We start from the raw sequence: 25,487 nt of genomic DNA on the forward strand, positions 1-25,487 counted from the left end.
AGCAGGCCAATGCTCAAACCACTGAGCTATCCCTCCCTCCATCCCATTGTACAGATGGGCTATAAGGCACAGCATCATTGACTTGCCCAAGTTCACACAAGAAGCCTTTGGCAGAGCCAGGAATGGATTCCGATGTCCCAAGTATCAATCTAGTGCCCAAGCCCTCCGAGCTGCCTTTCCTGGCAGAGGTGAAAACGATCTAGCCTCGTCTACACCAATATTTAAACCGTTGTGTGTCTGCAATGCTGTTCAACAATCCATACCAAGCATGCCAAAAGCTAGAAAGGCAGCACGCCCATTTGTCAGTGGCAGTAAGTTGAAGCACCAGGCAATGTAGGAAAACCCAGTAGGCACTCAGTAGTGGAGCTGCTCTGATACTCTCACAGATCACGACTGAACATGCAAGGACAATCAGAGAGAACTGGAAAGTGGTATCAGGAAAACCTGGCTGACACAAGGGTTTCCTTGAAGAATGGTCAGGCGGAACTGTAACGCGGAGGCCAAATCTGCTAATGGGTAAAGCAGAAGACTGGATGGCAGGAAATTTGCTGTACTATCTTGGCTGCAGTCACTTAAATCTAGACGCTCAGCTGGCATGAACGGACACAGCTCCACTGAAATCAATGTGTAACGTTTCCAAAAGCACACCAGTGATTCAAGACCTTAAATCCCACTCACAGTCAGTGGGACATAGACCCTTAGAATGTTTTTACCTAGTGGAATCACTCTGATTTATACCAGCTAAGGATCTGGCCCTTAATCTTTCTGTTCTTTAGCTTCTCCATCTGCAAAAAGGAGAGGTAAGTTACCTAACATACTGGGGCGATGCAAGAGGTAACTTCAACTCTTCCAGACCACCAACATTAAACTCAGTCTAATCCCCTCCTTGTAAGGCTTTTTTATAGCACTGTACTGAAGTAGGAGATCTGGTTCTATAGGACACTTAACATTGGCAGTGCAAAATATTGCAATATCCAAAACATCTACTCTGGAGAAATCCAGCTACTGTGTGAAATGAGGTTCTGAGGGGGACGGGTACTGGCAGCCTTCATGGGATTTAATGGTAGCTAACCTTTGTTGGGTGTATCAGAGATGGGGATTAAAAACATCAGAGCCGACCCAATGGGGGTTGTCCCAAAAGCAACTAGGTGAGAAGCAGACGTCATCTGAAGAGAGCGCGTGTAATATTTTATCAGTAGAACGAGACATTGCTGCTATCCCAAAACCAGACTTAACGCTAAGGTCAAGGGGGGATACTGTGCAGGGAGCAAGCATATGAAAGGAGTGACTGTCTGTCAAGAAGATGAAACGGAAGTGCATGTGCAGCGATGAGAGAAGCGTGCCAGAAGAGGATGCTAGTTGCTCGTGACACAGGGGAGCTGCAGGAGGTTCCCAAGTACTTAGGGTGAACAAAGCCAAGTACTCTGGGTATTGTCGTGGAAGATAACTTGATGTTATCTGGGAGCTCTCAGAAGCAGCTGGGAAGGAAGGAAGTGAAAGGGATCCTGCTCAGTGCGCTCAGCCTGGGAGCATAAAACTAACTGCCTGCCATCAGAGATGCCCACCAATCCAATCTGATGTAAGCAGTATATGGGGACACATGGAATGGAACAAGGAGAAAGGGCACAACTCTCAGTTCTGTGGGAAATGCATGTAATGTCGGGGTGGTGCAAAGTCTTCCCTATTACAAACCCAGCCTCAAGGCTTCTCTAAATAGTGCTGAGGACACCCATGCTCCCTCAGAAGCCTTGGCCTTCCAAGGACAGCCAGAGAGCATCAGCACTCCAACCCCGCCCACTCCCTCACCGACATACCTGCTAAGCCACGGGCCGCAAGATGAGCCATCATGCAACCATTCCAACCAGCTACACTGGCTGGGAAGCCCCTATACGTCAGAGAAGTTCTCCCAGGAAAGATCTGCTGCGGCTGGAGTAACATAGAGGCTCAATGAAGAATCCGGCCCAAGGTATTAATGCCTAGGCTCACCCTGGGGAGAAATCTGTGGGTGAGTTCAACGGCTAATTGACTTGTATGTTTTTCCTTCATCCCTGATATGTAAGAAGGACAATTTGTTGCTGCTGAGCCAACCTGGACACATTCAGGGACTTAACTTCAAACCTCTCCCTCCTTCTCCTCAATCCCTCAAAAAGATCAATGAACATTAATCCAGTTTATGGTCCTACCTTTAGGATACTGTGTGCGCTTTTACAATTAGCCTGCAAATGCAGTGCAGTATCGAGCAACAAAAACTTCCATAAACCACAAGAGGGTATATTGACACCACTACAAAACAAAAACCAGTATTAGCAAAGCCCAGAAATAGAGACAGGCAGCTCAGAACATGGAGAACTCCATGTATTATGAGTTGTTAATGCAAGGCAGAGACTTTCCAGAAGCAAAGTGATGCACGTAGTAGACTGAAAACAAGGTGAATTATGACAGACAGAGACAATAAAGTCTTGTGTAGATACCATGAAAGGATCATTATTATTTGGATTGCAGTTAGAAACATTCAGGGCCAGTTCCTCAGCTGGGGCTGGAAGTGGTCTCAAGAAATCATGTCCAACCCTCTGTGCTGAGGACTAAGAAAACCTAGGTCAACAATCTGTTCTTTAAAACATCCAGTGATGCGGATTCCACAATCTCCCTAGGAAGCCTGTTCCAGTGTTTAACTACCCTTAGAGTACGTCTTCACTACCTGCCGGATCGGCAGGAAGTGTTCGATCTACTGGGGATCGATTTATCGCATCTAGTGTAGACGCGGATAAAACTGATCCCCAATCACTCTGCCATCGACTCCAGAACTCCACCGCGGAGAGGCGGAAACGGAGTCGACGGGGGAGTGGCAGCAGTCGATCCCGCAACGTGAGGACGGGAGGTAAGTCAAACTAAGATACATCGATTTCAGCTATGCTATTCTCGTAGCTGAAATTGTATATCTTAGGTCGATCTCCCCCTCAGTGTAAACCAGGGCTAAGAGTTCGAAAGTTTTTCCCAATATCTAACCTAAATCTCCCTTGCTGCAGATTAAGCCCATTACTTCTAATCCTACATTAAGTGGACATGGTGAACCACTGATCACCGTCCTCTTCGTAACAGCCGTTAACATATTTGGCCTTGGATCCTACTGGGTGAACATTTCTCTGCCTGTGTCAGATAGCAGCAGTGGCAAACAGCAGAGGCACTTACCTTAGACCCCTCACTTTAAAATATGAAGGAGCTGCTGTAGGAAGAATTTGTAAGGGTTCTGCTCAGTGCAACCAACGTTAGTTTACTAACAGGACTGCAGGCTGGGAACCTGCTGCTTTATTTAACTGCGTCACAATTAGGAGAGCGGGACTCGCACTGACTAAAGAAGGGAAGGGAGGAGCATAGCTGGATACCCAGTTAACCCTATCACAATCACTCTATTACACAGGGAATATTCTTCATGCGTTCTGCTTGGCTTGGAACTTATATTACAAGCAGACAGCCATTGTCTTTTGTGGTTCTGACAAGGCAGTGAATGTAACATCACCTTGCAATGCTGCAAAATCCACAACAGTATTCTCCAATAAGAGTCCACAACTCAGCAACCATATTACAGTAAGTTGTGGCATTTAGGGCTATGGAGCTCATTACCACAAAGTATCAGTGAGGCCAAGAGCTGCACAGGGTTCAAAAGGCTATTCATACAGATATTGCTGCGTTGCTTAATTTCATGATTTTATTGTGACACTTGCAGTATTTGGTGTTTTTCTTAAAACCACAGCTCCTAGGATCCTGTGATTATATGAAAATTTTAGCTTTCACTAAAAAAATTATGTTCCCAGCCCTCATGGTTGTGGAGGGCAGTTTGAAAACATAACCTTAAAGTCTCAAAATCCCGAGAACAACTAAAAAGAAACCCATGTTCATTTTAAAATCTCATAATATTTAAGCCAATCTCATGATTTTGGATGCTTAGGGCTGTCAATACTGGGCTAACAGGAATATCCAGAGTTATAATAATCAGAAATAAACTAAAAGTTATGGAAGGGGTAGAAACTTCCATGATTCAGGGCATCGGCGAACCTCTAATTATTGGGGGTCAGGAGGAAACTTTCTCAGGAGATAGGCTATCTCAGAACTACCCACTGCAGTAGTCCTGTACCTTCCTCTGAAGCATCTGGAGCTGTCAGTGACAAAAGACTCGGCAAGTGGGATTTTATTTCTTATCTAATTCCTATTTTCCGATTGGATGCTACTTGTTAAGCTCCTTAACCAAATGATCATTTTGAAGAGAACTGTACAGAATTAAAGTATCATCAGCAGACAGGGGAGAAAAAACCACTACAAACCCAAGATCTAATTAGTAAGGAAGCCATCAGCCCTGGAGGTGCTTTGCTAGAGTTTCACCCTGCAAGATGCACAGTAACATTAGCTCTTCTGAATCCTGACTGGGACTTCTACTATGCTGCTTCCATAACATGCCATAAGTGATTAGCTGTAGTTCCTCCTTATGTGTTTCAGAAACTATGGCAATTACAAAGTCATCCATTCATGTTTAAGGGCTTCTTCCTAGACTAAAACTTCCCTCAAGAGGGTAAAACCAGTTCATTGAAGCAATTATATTTATATAGCATTAAATAAAAACATACAAAAGACAAGGCAATTTCCTTTTTTGCATAGTATCAGAGAGATAATGAGAAGCTCACTCCGATCACAGCCTCTCAAGTAGATTTGTACTTATTTAAAGGTTGCTAAAACATAAACCAGTTTTTACCATATGACACAACAAACCCAAGGGATTTGACAAATTGGTGTCTATTTGCATCCCAAGAAGCTGATCAGTTTATTCTGTTTTGACAGCTTTCATGATTTTATTGCGATATGTGGTGTTTTTCTGAAAGCTCCAGCTCCTGGAGCCCTGTGATCAAGTAATCTCAGCTTTCATTATATTAAAAGCAGTAAGTTTCTAGGCCACGTGATCATGGAGAAAAGCTTGAAAGCAAGAACTGAGAATATCCTAAAGGCACAGAAAGAAACAGAACCCTATTTTTTAATCTCATGAATTTTAACCCAATTTCAGGATTTTAGTGGGATTTCTGAACACAAAGTTGGCAATACAACTTATTCCTACTTCCATTTGCCCCACTCCTCCTCATCCTCCAGAGAACAGAGAGTGGCTCTGCAGAAATATTCCACCTCATGTGTCTCCTACCACAGAAATTTTAAATCTTGGAGTGGAGAGAGATGAAGAGAACTACAATCCCCGTTCTTTTGTCTTCCCACACTTATCATCTGTTCACTTTGATCGGTACCAATTGCATCCTTTTAGCACGTGGCTGGCTTAGCCATAGCAGGAGCGCTGATGTCAGACACTGGCAAGCAGTATAAATGGACCTTTGGTATAAAATCCCAACATCCTCAGTAGAGGGTCTATAACAGATTTTTTCAATTTCTCAACAATTCCAAAAAAAAAATTAAAAATTCACTGCAAGTTGAACCAAAAAGGAATTTTTTCCAAATTTTCAGTTCACCAAAAAGTAAAGAAAAATGAATTTCAGGTATTACAAATCGTTTCATTCTTGCGCATTAAAAAAAACAATAATGTCAAAGGAAATTTCAACATGAAAGTTGTTTCAAATAAAAAAACCCATTTAACTGCAAAAATATCAAAACAAAATGTTTAGATTTTTTTCCAAAAAAAAAAAAAAAAAAAATCTACAGTGGAAACCATTTGGCAAAATTGTCACAAATGCACACAATGTTTCAGTGTCACTTAATCTGCATTTTTCACCACAAAATTTTTTGGGTGCTGTAAAGGTTTCTCTGATTAGTGTGACAATAATAACAGCAGTAGTCATTATGACCTTGCATTTAAATAGCACCTTTCCTACACCTCACAATAGCACCTGTGAGCTGGACAAATAGAGTTGAATTTTACAGAGCGATAAGAGACATGATGAGGGGAACACCCAAAAGGTCCCCTAATAAACAAGGGAATAAAAACCCAGGAGGTCCTGGCTGCCTGTCTCCTGTTGTAGCTACTATCTCCACTAGACAGCAGTAGCTGTCCATATTCACCACGCGGACACTGCACAATTAAGTGCACTGAAAGGGTTTGCTTTACTAGCCAGCAAGCGACTCCTGGCCTTGCCAAAGCACCTGGAATTCTGCAGCCAGCAGTGCATTCTGTGCGTGTGAAATGCAGAGCCTGCCCTCTCCCGCGGTACATTTTGTTATTCCTGCAGAGTTCCCCTCTGCTGATTGAGGAGGCTGGTCTTAAAGTCCCACAGAATTCCAGAGGCCTGTCACATTCATGCCACGGTGAATTTCCATACATCACAGAGCCACACTTTCTCCAGCGAGTCATCCTCTTTCTTCTAGGTCTCTCGTTGTCATTCCGAGCCCCTCCCTCGCGTCTTCCTGGAGAAAGTGACCTTTCTTCCCTGGGAAGTCACAGTCTGGATGGTCTCCTGGGTACCTTGTTATGCTACAGCCCCACGTTGCAGTCGACCATTATACTGGGCTAAAGATGAACTTGTTGCTATGGTGGGAGTTCAAGTATGCACCATGAGGCTTCAACGGGGGTGAACAACAGCACGGAGCTCGGGTTGCTTGTCTGGAGCAGCTCCTCAGCCATTTCTCCTTTACCAAAATGAAGTTGCACCAATGGGTCCCACCATCCAGTGACACTTGCGTTGAAATGTTTGGTTTGTGTTTAGTGTGGAAGGAGTTAGGGACGCACCCCACAGAAATAATTCATGAAATGATTTACCCTCTACACAACCGAATTATATTATTTGGCTCCTAACACACAGCCAGTAACCCATTCAGCTACTGGATGTGTTAGAATGTTGCCAGTGCCTTATGATTTACAAAAATCGCCGTGCAGAGGCCAACTGTGGCAGGCTGTAACCCAAGGCACTAACACTGCAGAGCTCAGCTCCTGTGCTCACTCTGCTAGAATCTCCACGTCTCCCTCCAGCAGTTCCGGACAATAAAACAGCCTCACTCCAGTGACAAAAGACCTTCTGCTGGCTGAGCCTTTATTCAGCAACAAAAGAGTGGTTACAGCCCTGCCACTGTGAAACCCATGCAAATGCCTTGTTTTAGCCCAGAGGGAAGAGGAGAGGAAGAATAATGCTAATAAATGCATCTTAATTTCTATAGCTGTATATTGTGGGCCACTTTGCACTGTGCGACCTGTGGACCCTGGGCCCGCCAATAGCAGACAGCCAGTATGGAGGTACCTAAACCACTCCCCCAATCTGCTCTACCACTGGCACAAGGGATGTGGCTGAAGGAAAAGTGTCATGGCAGGGAGACCTGCTCTACTGAACTGATCCCCAGTTACCAATCCATCCCCACGGGGCCTCATTAGTAGCTACCATAAATTACAGCAGCTCTCACCTAGTGCCAGGGGACTCGCCCTATGTGCCATGACATCAGGATCTAGGTGGTGCCAAGGTGAGCTTTTCACCAACCATTCAAGCCTCTTCCCCCTTCCCTCGAGCTCCTTGGCTGTAGAACAGGAGCTGGTCCATATCCACATTTATTACGGGCATGCACACACACAAGGACCAGTCCTGCAAAGAGTTAATATCCCGGGTCTCTTTACTCCTACACTGCGCTATATGGTGTGGGATAGTAACTCTTTGCTGGATCATGTCCTAAACATTTACCTTCGAACAAACAGTTTCTTTTTCTCCATTTTAAATCTGACTTTTAGGCATCCCAGAGGGAAAAAACAAAACTTAACCCCCGTCCCTCCAAATCTCTTGCCAAATGAGTGGAGCTGCCACAAAGAATGAGCAAGAGCAATCAGCATCATTTTCCTTCCCTAGCAGTGTCAGCAGCTGGACAACAAAACCTAGAGGTAGGATTGGCACAAACATTCACAGGGGCCATTAGAAGAGAATACGCTTTCTTCAAGCCACAGGAGTTCCTTTCATTTGATTCGTTCTGAATTTTCAAACAATGACTAACTAATTGTGACAGATGCAGGCCGATTGGAATCATTGTGCAGGAAAACACAGGCTCAGAACCTAAAGGCTCCTCGGCAACTTTCTGTGGAGTGATTCTATACCTTTTTCATCTCTGGAACACAGAAACTTGCCCTCTCTTTATTTCCTCTCCCAAATTCAGCCATAGAGTTTCTTGATCATAGATTATATACTTAATTTTGTATCTTGAATAATCCACAAGGATTGCAACTGTTTTGTGGCAAGAGTTTCATAAACCTCAGACCAGCGTATTTTAAATTAGAGGAAAAATCACTGCAAAAAAGTTTACCTCCTATGACATTAAAAAACCAATATCCTGCTGTGAATACTGTTTAGAATGCAAATCCCAGGACAATTTTACCCTGGCTTTCAATTTAATGACTCCCAATGCTCCCTTCCTTCTCAGAACAGGATAGCTAAGACAAGTGGCATCTTCCATCCATTCACCAATTAATCACCTCTCTGCCCACAAAAGGTTTAGAACGTGTCTAAATTCTAGATCACTACAGATTTTAACATGATGAAATCCAGAACTGAAATTAAAAAAAATAATGTCAGTGATCACTCCTCATAGAACGGCAGAATTTCAGTGCCTCTGTGAAACCCCAAACCAATGTCTGAACGTGTGTCAGCAAAAAATTCCTAAATAATGATCCAGTTTCCATCCCAAATGGCTCCTGCTGAAATGGAAAAAGGAGTGTGGATGGATGTCTCTCACTCACCAGTTGGATGATACCCGTACAGTTTGGATAATCTTCATTGTAATTCTATGCTTCTGTAAACCAAGAGGGGATCCACGCTTTGGTCAGGAGAGCTAATTAAAACTGGTGAGTCAGCCAAATGTCCTCACGCATAGGAAAGGCTCTTTGGAAGAACAGGTACTCTCAATCTTGGGTGAATTTAGTTAATGAAAGAAAATTTAGTCAGGCTTCTCTGGGGATGGAAGCTATGGCAAGATATCATGTTCCCCCTACAGCTCACAGCCCCATGAATCATTGAGTTGCTCCACACCTATGCTAACTAGATATTTTAAAACATGAATGGCCTGTGCATATTCTCTACAGTTATAACTCAACCTTTCTATAAATACACACACACACACACACACACACACACACACACACACACACAACAATAATGCCAAGAGGCCCCCACCAAGACTATGGTGCCAGGGGCTGAGCAGACACATAGGAAGAGAAAGGGCCTGCTCTGCAAAGCTTGCATTCCAACAGACAAAACAAAGGCTGGGAGAAAAGCGTAGTGTTATTCTCATTTTACAGATAGGGCACTGAAACATAAGGAGATTAAGCAATTGGCCCAAGACAACACAGACAATTTGTGGCATGGCCAGGAATTATACCCAGGTCTCCTGAGCGCCTGAGGCCTCAAGCGAAAGCCCAGCCAAAATTTTCAGACCTGAATCCTTAAAAGCAGGTTCCAAGTCCATCAAGGACTTAGGACACTAACTAAGAGTAGCCCGATTTTACCAGGTGCTTGTGCACCTGCAAATCCCACTGTTTGGAAATTCCAGCAGTGCCTCTTCCAGCTAGTTTGTTTGCACAGAGAGGGTGATTGTTTCCTCCCCAGAAGATAATTCTAGTTAAATTCTGACCTTGTTCATGCATCAAAAAGGCTGTGATGTGTTGCTCTGACCCACAATCCTGGCACAACAGGAGTTCCATGAATTTCTTTGCTCTCTGTTGTGTCCCTTATGTCTGATATCATCTCACAATTCCCCCTCTCCTCACAGACAGGAATGAGCCTTTGGGTTTACTTCTTGAGAGAATTGCAGCCTTCATTTGATTTTCGGCTTTCAAACATTTTTGCCTTTGCCGACAATGGCCCCGATCCTGCAGCGAGCTCCTTGCACCCTCCTGGAGCTACTCACGAGTCCAGGGCTTGGCCCGTAGGGAGCTCCTCTCACAACTGGGGCCTATGGTGTAAGAAGCCCCTGACAACTGCTTTGCTTAGCTCACCACAAGGAAAACGTGCAAACACACTGGACTACAAAATGTGAAGGGAAAACTGGCTGCAGAAAATTCCCTGGAGAAGTCCAGAGCGCAGCCAAAGTGGAACTGTACAACCCTAGCAGGAGAAAGGAAGAGAAAAAGCCTCTCCAAATCCAACTCTTCCCTCCCAATATTAACACTCGGAATCCCTCAAACCTGAGAGAGCCTGTCTAACCCAGCACTAGAAGCTAGAGAGAGATTCTTCCCAACACTCATTAAACTTCCCCAATTCTCATTAGCTTCAAACCAGGCTCACTTAAAAGAAATTCTCTCTTTTTAATTTTTGGGTTTGTTTGTTTTTTTTGAGCAAGAGATAGATTTGACCCCTTTGGGGGCCCTCCCCTCTTCCCTCTCCCTTTCTCTCTCTCAGTGCATTAGAATCGTAAATGAAAGACACAATCAGGACTTTCGCTCCCACCCCCTTTATACATTTCCATGGGAAACCATGGTGAGTTGGATGGACTCTGCTGCTCTGGCCAAACAAAACGCCTCAGCAAGCATACTTGTTTAGGAGGGAACCGCCAAAACGGGAGGGAACAAAGGGACTAGACTTTCCTTCATAGCTGAGCATCACGGGACAGCAAAACTGAGGAGCGCTCGAGACCAGAGCGGCCGTATCGATTGACACTAACCGGGCAAGGGAAGGCGGTGGAAAACGAAATAAATGAGTGGAGCTAGGAGCTAGCACCGATCCTGAAACCTAAACTTCAGCTGATTGCCAGGCACTAAAGAGATGCACGAGAAGGCAAGCTGTGCTCTGACCAGCCTCCCACACAGCTCCTTTACTTTCAGAAAATTATAGCTGGAGGTCAACATTTTCAAAAGTGGGCCCCAATTTGAGGGCATCTCTCCTTGTGGGTGCCTGCACAGAGACCCCATGAAACCTCTGTTCAGGAGAGCTGAGCACACAGAACTTCACCTGAAGCCAAGAAGAGCTGCAGGGGACTAAGTGGCAAGAGGTCTTCGGTTGGCGCCAGAGAATCAAGGCAATCCAAAATCAGAGACCGCTTTTGAAAATATTGGCCTTCTTGTTTTCAGTGCGGTCCAAGCCAGGTTAGGATCTGGCTCAATATATCTTAGTGGGGCAATAGTTTTCTGTTGCTGTTAGTGCAGATTGCATTTGAAGAAAAGCTCTCACCTTCACATTCTAGTATCTCGTTATGAATGATAATTATTTGTATGACGGTGGTGCCTAGGGGCCCAACAGAGACTGGGGTCGCATGGCGCTAGGAGATGTATAAACACAGCGAAACAATCCCACTCCTAAAAACCTTACACAGTCTAAATGGACAAAACAAACACAGTGGGAGGGAAAGGAGAGGCATATGGAGGTGAATTCACTTGCCAAGGGTCACACAGCTGGTCAGAGCTGAAAACAGACACCCAGCCAGTGCCCTCTTGATTCTGCAGTACAGTTTTAAAGGTTGGCTTATAACTAAGGGGATAGCACACTGGCATAGAACTCCAAAGACACAAGTTCTGATCTGAGCTATGTATCTGGCCAGCTGAGTGACTTGGGGCCTGCCTCAGTTTCCCCATCTGTATAAAGGGTATAATGATACTGACACGTTCTTTGTAACACACTTGGAACTCCAGAGATGAAAAGAGCTAAGCATTATTATGGCCATCAAAGCCTTTTGCTGTCTGAAAATAATGTCAGAAGCATTCATTTCAGAGCAGAGAGAAGGAGAAGATGGGCAGGAAGGAAGCCAGCCTGGGCCCTAATACAAATTAGTCCTGCAAAGGGCAAATCATGCCATGGAAACATGGGCAGTAAATGGACTTGAGTTTAACCCTGATCTGTTGGGAGGTTTCCTCAACATGAAAAATCCTATTTCAGCCAAATACTTTGGAGCCTTTACAGACATGAAACACCTTGCGGAAGCTCTTCCTGAGAAATGACTCGGCCCTTCAGGATTCAAACTCAGGAAGTTCCAGCAGTTAACATGTGCCCTCCCTGGAGTTTGGATTTAGAGCAACACTTTACACATCTGCTGTATTTGCTTGGCTTTCATTTACTTCTTTAAGCCCTTTCATTCTAAACATGCCCAAATAAGGTAATGTGAATGTATTTTTTTAATGGTGAAAAGGGGTGTGTACTGGTGAATACAAAAGATTAATGAAAATACAGCCAATGAAAGCGAAGAATGACTCCACTCACTAGTGGCTACTGAGAACAAAAGAGAACAGCCCCTCCCGCCAGTAAGCAGGGACCAGCCGCCACTGCTCAGGATTCAGCCCACAAACATGTGTAACGACCCTTTCCATGAACTTTTAAAAAACTCAGTAAGAAGTGATGTGCATGGAGTCTACAAACAGGATGGTCTTCAGCTTAAAGGGCCGCTCAAGTCCAATCTAGTTAAAAACATTGACTTACCTTAACCAAACCTAAACCCAATACAAAGGTTCAAGATTTAAAAACCTAAAAATTAATGCAAGTGACAGATGTTAGTCCCATCTGAGGTGTTCCGCTCCCACGGTGATGAGGACATAAAACAGAATTGAACAAATGGATCTGAAATAGGCTCGAGCCACACTTGCAGCTGAAGACACAGGGCATTGTACTGGTGCCTGAGAAGCCAAAAGAGACATTGGCCAACCTGATATGCAGAACCTGAGGCCCAGCTATACATATCGTTGCACCAGTTGAAGTATGTTTTTTAAACTCATTTTATTTAAACCAGTCTGACTTGGGTGTTTAAACAAAGCCTCAGATCCATATTTAGGACCTGATCCAACTCCCACTGAATAGAAGTAGGATCTTTCTGTGAAGGGGTTATTTCACCTATAGAGAAGGACTCATGTGAACCCCAACCCTCTCTCCTTACTGCTCCCTTCCTAACTTTTACACATTCCTGGCTCCTTGCCTTCTATCCTGTTGTGCCTGCAACATCTGGCAAGATCTCTCTTCTACCAAACCCTCCAGAAACCCTCCCTTTCCCCTCTCCTGTCACTCACCTCTGCTCACTGGTGCTTCCCAGCACTGTTATGGTCTGTTGTTCTTTCCATCTGCCTTAGGGCCAGATTCTGCCATTCTCACTCACTTGGAGTACTACTCTGCTCTGCGAATGGTCTCACTGAGACTGCTAGGAGGGAGGCAATACTCACGCTCAGGAAGGGCATCACAGACTGGCCTCCTAGGCTGTAAGGTCTTTGGAGCAGGGACTGTAGCTGATTCTATGTTTGCAAAGTGCAGGGATAGCTCAGTGGTTTGAGCATTAGCCTGCTAAACCCAAGATTCCAAGTTCAATCCTTGAGGGGACTGCTTAAAGGTCTGGGGCAAAATCAGTACTTGGTTCCGCTAGGCAGGGGGCTGGACTCAATGACCTTTCAGGGTCCCTTCCAGTTCTATGAGGTAAGTATATCTCCATATATTATATTAACTATAATCAATGATCATGTGGAATATAAGCCTCGTGGCTTGATAGTTTTAATGCTAGACTGGACAACATAACTCAAAGGGTACAATGCTGCACTGACCTGGTAATGGAGTAGCTCTAATGAGTCTTTTCTCAGCATTAATGACTGACAGTCCAAGACACGCTAGGTAGGAAAACATTTTGTTCTTCCACAATGAATAAGCACAGAAGCATAGGCCATGATCAAATGCAACTGAGAACAAGACTGCAGCTGAAGCCCATACACACACACACACACACACAGTCTTTTTTATCGCAAGCACTACCACTCATTTACACACCACCCGCCTTAAACTATCTCGTTTGTACACCAAAATTGATCCTTGCTCTTAATTAGTGCTCTCAGTTGCAGCAAAATTTCATTTGTTTCTTCCCAACGTAGCCTGATCCATTGTCCCTCTGCCGTGACCTGTGAAAATTAGTCATTGAGCTGGGTGACAGTGGTAAGCGCAAAATGCAGCATCAAAGGGACATAATGGGGGCCTCTTAAGACGGACAAAGAAACGCCATTAATCAAGGAATGCTCCAGAGGTGCCAGCTTATTCAGGCATGTGAGCTACTGCTGTTCCTAAGGTGGAGAAAGCGTCAGGAGGAGGAGGGGAGGGTGGCTTGCAGAGAGGAGCTGTCCAGCCCCAGGAAAGGAATTTCCCTGGCTCTCCAAGGAACACCAGAGCCTGTGTACAGACATGTCCTCTTCCTTGCTGTCCAAGTGACGGGGATAGAAATGATAGCCAAAGATTGCTTATTCCTGGAGCAAAGAGTGGCTGAGGTAACTGTCCCCTCCAGACTTTGCTTGTATATGGTACCTTTTCCCTACGCATCTCAAAATGATTTACAGAAATGGTCAACGTGTTAGTTCTTCCCCCTACAACCACCACCATTTTATAGGTGGAGAAACTGAGGCACAGAACGGTCACATGACTTCCCTAAGCTCACCCAGCGAATAACTTGCGGAGCTGCAACCCTTGCATCTGTAGATCTGATGTGAACAGGGGATCAGGGGAGGCGAAGCCAGGACATGTGAAGGTGGCAATATCGTAAGAGTTCACAGTCAGCAAACTCTTTGTTCTCCTTTGTGTGTTTCAATGAATGCATCAGTTCCCCTTTCTGTTTCCATGGCCCCTACACCACCAACACCCCCAGCCACTGCATGGTACATAGGGCATCAAGGCAGACACAGAAAACATGACAGAAATGGGACACCACTGGATCATGTGGACTGAAGAGACTTTCCCACATCACGTAGCTACAAGCATCCCTTCTGTGGGCATTGGAGGGTGGCCTGGGGGAAGGAGCCAGCCACTCTATGCATTGTGTTCCCAGGAGAAATGGGCTTCACTTCCAGAGCAAATCACGGGTTCGTTTAGCAGCTTTCTGCACTGAAACCCCTCCCAGAGACGAGCAGCGGGGGCACGTGCCAAGCAACCTGGGTGTGAAAGCCATAGGAGCGTGGCATGTCCATTCACTGCGCCTCCCAAAATGGGAGAGGGCAGGGGCAAACATCACCCAGCCAGGCCATCTGTAGGACTTGGGCTCAAATGTTTCCTTCACATAGACGTTAGTCCTGTCTTTACCTCTCCACCCATCTCAGCCTGGCAGTGGGTTGATGCAGTGGAACAGCAGCAGCACAGATGAAATGTAGGAGAGATTCATTTTCACCTGCTGCTGGGTTGGAGAGAGAAAGGCAGCTTTATGCTTAGAAAACTGATCCAAGTGACAGAGAGCAAAGAGATTTCGAACCTTTTTACAGATGGAAACACACAGAGAGGCAGCTTTAAACCCTCTCCTGAGAACCCGTGTCATTAAACAGTCACTCTCAGACTCAGCAAATCCCAGACGACTCTCACTTTCAACGTCGTGCATTCAAAGCCCCACAATAGAGAACAATGAGGGAGAGAAAAGGCTGAGGATCTTTATGTTGCATTCAGGAGGCCATCTGGTCTGGCAGTCACAACCAAGGCTGGGAACCGGGAGGGTCCTGGGTTCAGATTTAATCCAAGCCACTTATGGAATGACCTTCGGCGAATCGTTTGACCACCTTTTGCCTCGGTCAACCCAATGTAAAATTGGGTTTAAAGCAGCAATCTGCTGGAAAACCATGTGCCATATCTAGAGGGAGCATGAGCATATCCCATGCTCAGAAAGGGGACAGATCTGGAGATGTCGGTATAAATGGAAGAAAAGAGATCATGCAACAGTCCCTTCCCCCTGTTGACCTTTAAGGCCACATCGCCGTTCCAGCGCAGGCTAGCACCTGTGCTCACAGCACGGCTCACCAGTCTGACAGCACACTCTCTCCTAATGAAACCTGTTGCTTATCTTCAGCCAGGATGTGAGTGAGTTCTCCACCTGTAACACTCTGAAGCCTTTCTCCATTCTCTTGCCCTGGAGTGCAGAGAGGCCGGCAGTCTATTCCCAGTCTCCCACTATCCCTGGGAAAGTTGTTTTAACCTCTCTGTGCCTGAGCTTGCCCACCTGAAAAACAGGGAGCACAGGGCTTGCTCCTTTCACAGGGCCACATGAAGATTAATAAAGTACTGTGGGACCCTGATTTCAGAGTGCAAGGTAGTATCATTATGGGTCCATTTTTCCCAAGTGCCTAAGTGACTTAGCAGCAAAAGTCTCATGGGTGCCTAAGTCACTTAGGAGCTGTTGACATATTTTGCACATAACAGGAAAGGGTTTAAAACCCTACCCCAGGGCTGTCACTCTGCGGGAGGGACCTGTAACTGCAGCAGGCAGGTTAAAGTGCAGAATCCACCACCCTGCTGGATTTCAGAGATTAAACATCTTTTCAAACATCTTTTATTTCCTTTCCTTCTCATGGCCATTATCAGTAACCACAGGTCAAGCCCAGGATTAGCAAAATACAATGTATCAAGCCAGGCACAGGCATTTTTTAAGTTACAAAGAATCACTAGATACCTATCAGATCAACAGTATTGATTTCCTGGGCTGAATGGCTCCAGAAAGTCAATTCCTACTCACAGTCTTTCCAATAAACGGTGACCGAAAAAACAGAAGCGTCTCTCTCACATGGTCATTGCAGCCACCTCTCTTCTTTGGCTTTGGATACTGTTTGCATGCTGATAGGCTTGCAAGAAAGCAAAGCCTAAGATTTAATGGCATCTCTAGATCCAAGCCAAAATAAATTCCCAGTGAATCATGTTACCTAATTCTTTGCTCTTTTGTAACACCTTCTGGGAACGTTCTCAGAGCACTTGAGGTTTGCACTCTGGGAGATTCCTGGCAATAAATGTTGATTCCAAGCTCCCAGGTTCCAAATTAGGACAGAAATTATAGAGGCATTATTTGGATTCCTGGACAACAGGTCACAGCTACTTGTGTTCCCCCTGTTGGCGCAAGACAAAGCAGCCTGCATTCACCGTGTTTCCTGCCACTTCCATAGTAAAGATTTCGCTGTCAAAATAAGACATCACAACAAACATCTGCAACTCAGGCGATCAACCCGCACTCCAGGGCTGCATCCTGAAATCCCAGTCCTCAGGATGATGGAGAAGTCTACACTAGAGATTTCCTGGGCTTTTCCTGGGCTCCTTTCTCCTTTTCTATTCGCTACTGACGGCTTGTCATAAACAGATAGCTAAGGGTTAATGTCTCTTTTACCTGTAAAGGGTTAACAAAGGGAATGAAACACCTGACCAGAGGACCAATCAGGAAACAAAATACTTTCAAATCTCAAGGGAGGGACGTTTGTGGTGTGGGTCCTTTGCTCTGTGTCAGTGTTCTCTAGGCTCTGAGGGTGATTACTCTATCTCCAGGCTTTCTAATCTTCTGTTTCCCAGTTGTAAGTACAGGTAGAAAAACAATATAGGTTTTTACATTGTTTTTGTATTTGCACGTGTGTAGTTTGCTGGGAATGTTTAAATTGTATTTTTTTTCTGAATAAGGCTGTTTATTCATTTTTTTATAAGCAAATAACCCTGTAATATTGTCACCTTGATTACAGAGACCATTTTTTTTGTCTTTTCTTTCTTTTTTTATTAAAAGCTTTCTGTTTAAGACCTGTTTGATTTTCTTTTCTAGTTGAGGCAAGGGGATAGGAATCTCTGTGCCAGGTCTACTGTCTCTCTCAGGGAAAGACTGGGGGGGGAAAAAGAAAGAGGGGGGAAGGTGAATTGTCCTCTCTGTTTTGTAATTCAAGGAGTTTAAGTACAGTAATCTTCCAAGGTAACCCAGGGAAGGGAAGCCTGGGAGGAGGTAAGAGGGGGAAGGGAAGTGGGTTATTTCCCTTTGTTGTGAGACTCAGGGAATTGAGTCTTGGGGTCCCAGGGAGGTTGGGAGACGGAGCTAATCAGGGGCTCCACCCAAAGTCCTGAGTGGTGCGCATATCAGATCTAAGCTGGTAATTAAGCTTAGAGGTTTCATGCAGGTACCCAAATTTTGGATGCTAAGGTTCAGATTTGGGAAATATACCTTATGACACGGCTTGATCTGCTATTAAATAGTTTCAGTAAACTTGATGTCTTAGAAAATGGCATCCCGTCTCCCAGAACAGTGGTCCTCAACCAAGGGTATGTGTGCTCCTGAAGGTATGCAGAGGTCTACCAGGGGGTACTCAACTCATCTAGATCAGTGTTTCTCAACCAAGTGCAGGGCTGGCAAGTAGGTCAGTTGCCCGGGGACCCATGCAACAGGGAGCCCTGCAAAACTAAGTTACAGGCTTCATCACCACTGCCTAGGGCTCAGGCTTCAGACAAGGCTCAAGTGAAAAACAGGTTCAAGTATAACACTGAAAAGTAAGTACAATATTTATATTCCAATTGGTTTATTTTATAATGATATGGTAAAAATGAGAACATCAGCCCTTTTTCAGTAATGGTGAGCTGTCACACGTTTGTATTTTTATGTCTGATTCTGGAAGCGAGCAGTTTTTAAGTGAGCTGAAACTTGGGGTATGCAAGACAAATCAGACTCCTGAAAGGGGGACAGTAGCCTTGAAAGGTTGAGAACCACTGTCCCAGTAGATGAAAATGAAAATTTAGTGGCTCCACAGAATAGAATCCCTGCAGTCATCTGCAGCAACTCCAGTACCCCACTCTTGCCAAGTACAATGGCCACCATCTTGGTGGACATACTAGCAAAATAACGCAGGGACAGAACAGAGATTTAAAAATTACAAGTAAACAAAAACGAAGCACCAAGAGCTTGATCAGCAGCTGATGTAAATCAGCATTGCTCCACTGACTTCAGTGGAGACCCCAGTTGCACCAGTTTACACCGGCTGAGGATGTAGACTTTTTTTTTTTAAGCCACCTTCAAATTGCTCTGGTTATGTCTAAAAATCAGTTATTTAGGTCCTGCTGACCTTAGAGATGTCAAAATTTCCTCAGCTTTGCTACAAAGGTTAAATGAGACAAATAACTCAACAGGGCTACCATTAATGAAACTCCTCTGATGTATTTCCCTGGAGCCTTCTTTAAACGACTAAGTGCCATTACTGCCTGAAGAGCAAACGCTCCTATAAGCGAGAAAACATTGCGGTGCCTATGGCTTGTCTTAGCTACATTACCAGCATTACAGAGAAGAATGAGATTACATTTAAATGAACATCACGCTGCTACAAACCAGCAGGTGAAACAAGCACCACATTTCAAGCTTTCAAAGGCAACTTAGGCACAGTCTGAAATTCAATGGGAGACGGGTGACTAACTCTTCTAAATCTGCAAATCTACTACAAATCCAAGCCACTTGTCCCAGTTTTCTTTGGACAATTCTGTTTCTTTCATGTGGTTTTGCTGGGTCACAAGAACTCTACAGGACCCCCAAAATGTCCTTGTTTTTTCTATTTCAACCAATCAAACCATTTGGTTGATTTTATAACTAAAATGTTGTTTGTTGTCTCCCCCCCGCACCCAAGACATATTGCTACAGCAAATAGAATCTGCTCAGGGTTTACCAAGAACAATCCAGTCCAACCGAATGAGGGTTCAGCATGATGCACAATATTTGGACTGAGAATAGTCGGAGGAGCACAGACATTATCAAAGCAGTTCTTTTGCTCAAGTGACACTATTCAACGTCTCAGATCAAACCTCATTCAGACCCAGATCTATAAAGATATTAGGTGCCTAACGCCCACTGAAATCAATGGAAGCTGGAAGCCTACCTACTTTGGAAAAAGTCCTCCACCAGAAGTAATCTGCCTATGTCACTCTTGAGCCAGACAGCTCTGGCAACACCAGCATATATATTTTTAAGTGCATTTTCATCTTGTGCAAATATTTCATGACCCTAAAAAGTGTCACCACAAAAGAACCCCAAGTTCTTAATTTTGGAAATGCGGTGACCCGATCTCCACTTTCCACCCAAAGGGCTCTCCGTCTTCTCGACAAGAGAAGAACAAACCAGGTAGGTGGGTCTAATGTTTGATTATGAAGTTCTGGTGAATGGTTTGCAATCTGCGTCCAAATCCAAATGGTGGCACTGCCCAGGAAACGCTTTTGTGACAACGCTGGGGCCACCTTATTTAAACCTTAATTTAAAATGCTAACTTCATAATGAGTGGAACAAAACTGTGTAAAAACATTTCCCACTATAATCCTGGTCAGATCCTTCCAATATGGCCGCCTTTTGTAATCACATCCCTTTGTGATCTCACTCTTATGCCTTGTATTGTGACCCATAAAATAATCAGCCCTCTTTGACTCTGCTTAATCCTTTCAGACTTCCTTCTTGCCTCTTCCCTCCTATCAATTCTCCTATTATTTGGGCTCAACCAGCTTGTCCCACCATCCCACAGCTCAAAGGGGGCTGCAGTTTCAACATACTAAATGCCTTCTACACAGAGGAGTTGAAATGATGAGAAGATCTTTGCTGCTTTTAAAGAAAAAAAAAAAGCACTCAACCTTCTTCGCTGGACAAATAGCTTAGAAGGCAAAAGGACTCACAGGCACGTGGGAACAGCATGGTTTTTGCAAGTGACCTTGAGATCCTCAACTTTTAGATCACAGAGGCTAGCAGGTTAGTGGGGAAGGGGTGTTGGCCTCAGGGTTCACTAGAGAAGTTGGTGGTGGTGGTCTTTAATGTCCATCTCCAAAGGATCAATGGAGAGAACAGAAGTCCCATCTGCCTTGCATGGAATATCAACACGCCCCTCCTGCGAGCAGGGGAAGTGCTAAGTTCACACAGGCACAAGGATGGAAGCAAGTGGCTGGGGATTTGCTAAAATAAGGGAAATGAGGTGGGGGCTTACAGCACTGGTAACTGAGGTCCCGCTGGACAACAGGTGATGGGGGGGACTCTTGTGTGGCAGGTACAGCCCTCTGCAGAGCCATTCTGAGGTGCCAACCTAGACCAAAGCATCAGGCCAACACATCTCGCCTGGCATCAGGAAACTCAGTTGGCATCCACCAATGCGACTGTCTTTTTTAATAAGATCAGATCAAACTGTGAAACTTGCCAACATCAGGCCAGATGTGTGCAGCAGCTGACCCAGCATCCACTAGGACAGTGGTTTCCAATTAGCGATAATTGCTTGTTATTGAGTGATATAATCAATGGGTCCTATTCCACAGGCCAGGCTGTGATTTATGATGATGCAGGGAAAATTATAGTGGGGGGGAAAGGCTGCAAATTCTGCAAGATGACACATGGCTGCCAGATAAGCCCCAAATAAATAAAGGGTGGTGATAGCAAGGAGCGTGGCTGCATTACATTCTGTAGTGCTCTTCTCCTGAAGGAGGCCTGGAGAGTGGTACAACACCAGCATGCACAGCATAAACCCAACAGAATGGAAATATTACTCAGGTCTTTCACATTAAACTCATCCTGTGTTTATTTGGGACTAGGTTGTGAGACCTGAATTACAAGAGCGTAAGGGCTCCTAATCCATTCCTTCATCCTTCCAGATCTTAGACCCATTCCTTCATCCCTTCCAGATCTTAGACCCATTTATCTTCCCTCACCTGAGCAGGTGGGTGGGAGTAGACAGAGAGTGGACAGAGCCTGTGCTCCACCAATCCGTATGCCTGCATGCCATGGGAGAAGCCAGCAGAAAATGCTATTCCACAGGAAGGAGAAGGAAGCAGGGATAGATTTGTGCCTCTGAGAGCGGCTACAGTTTATGGACTAGCACTTGCTCAGGGCTGTGCCTACAGACACAATCAAGCCCTTTGTGTCTGTTTTATCTAGCAAAAGGGGAATGTAAAACAAAAACAAAACATCACACTTTTTCATTATTAATACATAGTGATTATATGGCTTTTCCATCCACAGATCTCAAAGAACTTTACCAAGGAGGTCAGAATCATCATCCCCATTTTACAGATGGGGAAACCAAGGCACAAAGAAGGGAAGTGGCTCGCTCAAGGTTACCCAGGAGTTCAGTGTCATAACCAGAAACTGACCTCTCAGCCTCCTGACTCCCAGACCAGTGGCCTGCCCACTGAATAATGCTACTATAGTTAAACTCAACGTCTGCAGGCCGGGAGAGAAAAAGAGAACTAGTGTGAAATGAGCAATAAAATGCCTGATCAAAGTGCCTCTAATCAGCTTTTCCGGGAGCAAACTAGAGATCTTTAATGCTGTCCTGCTAAACAAGGATCCCTCTTTCTTCTCCCTACCCATGAATCTCTGCAAGCCAGAGCCAGACCTACGCAGGTACAGTCACACATCCTCCCTGATCCTTCCCTCAGGAGAACTGTGGATACACGAGAAACTGATTGTAAGTAAGAAAGCTAAGAGTTATGAGAAAATAAGTTATGAAACTGTTCTGTTATCTTTAGAAAAAATATCTATATTCAATAACAATAAAATTATAAAAGAACATGCCGTATGCTGCGATCTTTCAAACCCACACACACGGGTTGGACAAATGAACAAAAAACAACTGGAAAGTTCTGATCAAGGACAGGCAAAGAAGTTTGCTAGATGCAGGTACAAATGTCAAATGTCTTTGTTTCGTTTAATTACTACTGTATGAAAATACTATTAGCACATGTTCTGAATAGCCACATAACAGAACAAGCCAATTTCCATCCATGCAATTCTACTTTATGGCAACAGAGGTACCCTTATGAAGCCTAGGTTTTATTAATCAGACTACATAGCAATCATATAGCATTTAACCAATTGAATTTGATAACCCTGCCCCTAGGAGAGCAAAAAGTGAAGTTTAGCCCCATTTTACAGATGGGCAAACTGAGGCAGAGAAATGACATGACTTGCCCAAAGCTGCAGGAAAAATCAGTGCCAGAGCGGGGATTTGGAGTTTTGGTTGACTCAGGAATGTCTGGCCCCAACTTCTATGCTCAGATCATGTTTCTCTATATTAAAATTCCCCAAATCACTGCATCCCTGAGGTGTCTAAATATTGCCAAATCTGAGACTTTATGGCATAACTTTTCATTTCAATGCCAATAATCTATGAGGAGTTCAAACCTGAGCATTCATACCATGAGGGCCCCGTATTATATGTACATCATCTGTGATCAGCCTGGTTTTCCAGTAAAATTTTACCCAATTTCAGTGTGTTGAAGTAAACCTGAAACCTAAAAAAAAAAAAAAAAAAAAAAGTGATATCCAACAACACTTCCTGGATGCCAACATGGATGCTCCACAGAGCCAAGACCACCATAGGCCAAGCAACAATTCAAAGCCAGAGTCTGTAATGATGATATGAGACAAACGGCATCCCTTTGAACAGAGTGAAACGTAAAGCAGAGCTCTCGGGGGGCTCTGCTTTGTCAGATTCCTTTGACTTCTCAGCACCGCAGCCTCGATCAACGTGTATGATTTTTTTTTTATTTCTCCTTCACTTTTCTGCCCAGCTGTCAGTACCAAGTGAAGGACGTATCTGCAGGGGGAGCAGGATTTAGCCCATAGACATTTTTGACTCTTTCAGAAAGGGTTTATACAACACATATTTTCTTCCTTAGAGCAAAACAGCGCCCAAGCTATTCAATGCTCTCAAGATTATAATTTCTGTGCTTAGTGTATGAGATGGGCTCCTCAAGCCAAGGACCATCTTTTTGGCACCATGGAACCCTGATCCACAACTGGGACCCACAGGTGCTACCATGGGACAAATAATAAATAACCAGTGGCCCTGGCAGTGTAGAAGTCCAGTGCAAGAGACTACAAACCAATTTCCACTTGTTAGGAACATTGCTTCTAAATAGCGCTGGGCAAAAATTTTCCACCCTAAACCTTTTTTCAGCAAAAGATGCAGATTCAGGGACACTGGACAGTTCCATGAATTCATGCCAATTTCACCTGTTTCAGTCAAAAAAAAAAGCCCTAATAAAAATTCTGAAAACAATAGAAACTGTTCTTTATTGATACCCAGCTGACTGAGGTGCCATTCTACATTCTAACAAAAAAGCAAGATGGGTGGTGAACCTTTGGGGCCTGGGAGAACAACCGTCATCTTGTTCGTCAGAGGGGACTGAACCCAGGACCTAAAGAATAAGCCACCAAACTAAGTGTCTAGTGGACACTTGCAGCAAATTCATATTTTCTATGGATCGGCAGCATACACTGACGAGTGGGTTACACTGGCCCAAGTACACGTACTCAGCCCCATGCACCACAATGCCCTGCAGATGACTCCCGTTACTGGCAGGATCTCACTGCACGGGGTAGGGAGAAGACAGTATAGTCTGTACAGGGTTAATGGAGCACGGGAAGAAATTATGACAGCTCCAAGCCCAAAGCCAAAATATGGTCAAGAGTATTTTCAATGTGATTCTCTTCCATTTTGATTTAAGGCAAAATCTAGTCACCAAAGGAAGTGCCATTCAGGAACATGCAGCTCTTCACATCCATATCGACACTGTTTATTGCCCATCAGCTATCCTCTGGCTCTTACATCTCCCACTTACAGGTCCAGGAAGTCTGACACTGTCCTCCTGTGTCAGCCATCTCCCAGCTCAGAAGTGACAAAACCAGTCATCAAAAACGCTCTGAGGCTTGTCCTCAGGAGACTGACAGGTTATAGATCTGGCTGCTTACCTGGCACAGACCCAAACCCTTTGCCTCTTCAGTTACTCACACCACTAAACATCGAGGTTGGCTGATGGCCTCTCCGTACACTCAGGAACAGCTGACTGCAGGGTGCCACCTTTAAGGGCAGTCACCGAGCCAAAGCCCTCCCGCAGGAAAGGAAGGATTTTAAGTGGTTTCGGTGGCAATAAGTATAACCAGGGAAGTTTCACACCCTTACGGAGGATGTTGCCTGGGCTTTTTTGCCCCTTCCATCGAATGGTCTCAAAATAAATTACAAAGGCAATGGAAGCGTTTTTACGGGACCACTCCAAGAGTGAGCAAAACATGTTCTCTTAAAGGAGTTGGAGTCTTTTCATAAAGGTGGCCCAGAATTTTTACATGAAGGACCTCAGCCTGGTGACAGCCAAGGTGGGAATGAGGTATCTCCTTACTCAAACAGTACATAAAGTACATGCCTAGATATAACCACCAGATCTGGTTGAATGCAAACAGGACCTTCTACTGGACCTCAGGCAGCCTGCCGATAGCCTACAGGCAAAAGGACATACCCTCCCGTGCAAGGCACACAGAGAGAAATCACCACTCAGGGGGTCATTAGCTGCTGCTGCTGTTATCCAGACAAGCCTCAGACTCATGACCAAACCAACAATCAAAAACCCAAGCAGGCTACATTTCGGAAAGCACCAGCAGAGCACATGCCACTCAAGGAAGAATTAACCTCAGGAACAGCATTTCCAAATACAATGGGATAAATAAGAGAGCAGCAGACTGCAGGCACAGGCAGGCTACGGAATCACAATTGTGTCCTGCTCAGGATTTTTTTCCCTTTCTTTCTTTCTTTCTTTCAAATTTCATTCACTCTTTGACATTTTCATGTTTTTTCCCCCCTACAGGCTCCTACAACAGACAATCTGTCTTGTGTTGTTAGCCTTGCCCCCGAAGGCAATGCCAGGGAGTAAATAAGACTTGCTGCTTCCATGCTGCCTGCCTTAAATAACAAAGAAACTGTGACCTTCAAAAGGTCTTTGCCTACTGTTGGAAAAGTGATGCCTTATGAATGGTACCTAGCAGCAGCGAGAGGCAAAGAGGTTTCAAAACACGGCACAGAAGAGTGATGGAGT

The 25,487-nt window shown here is 44.7% G+C and overlaps 1 protein-coding gene across 1 annotated transcript in view; it reads right to left on the bottom strand.

Annotated features, from left to right (window-relative positions):
* IGDCC3 (immunoglobulin superfamily DCC subclass member 3) overlaps nt 1–25,487 on the bottom strand; it is a 166,797-nt gene that overhangs the window by 140,376 nt on the left and 934 nt on the right. The gene's annotated exons all lie outside the window — the stretch shown is intronic.

Source organism: Chelonoidis abingdonii, chromosome 9 (assembly GCF_003597395.2).
Source record: "Chelonoidis abingdonii isolate Lonesome George chromosome 9, CheloAbing_2.0, whole genome shotgun sequence".
Classification (NCBI taxonomy): Eukaryota; Metazoa; Chordata; order Testudines; family Testudinidae; genus Chelonoidis; species Chelonoidis abingdonii.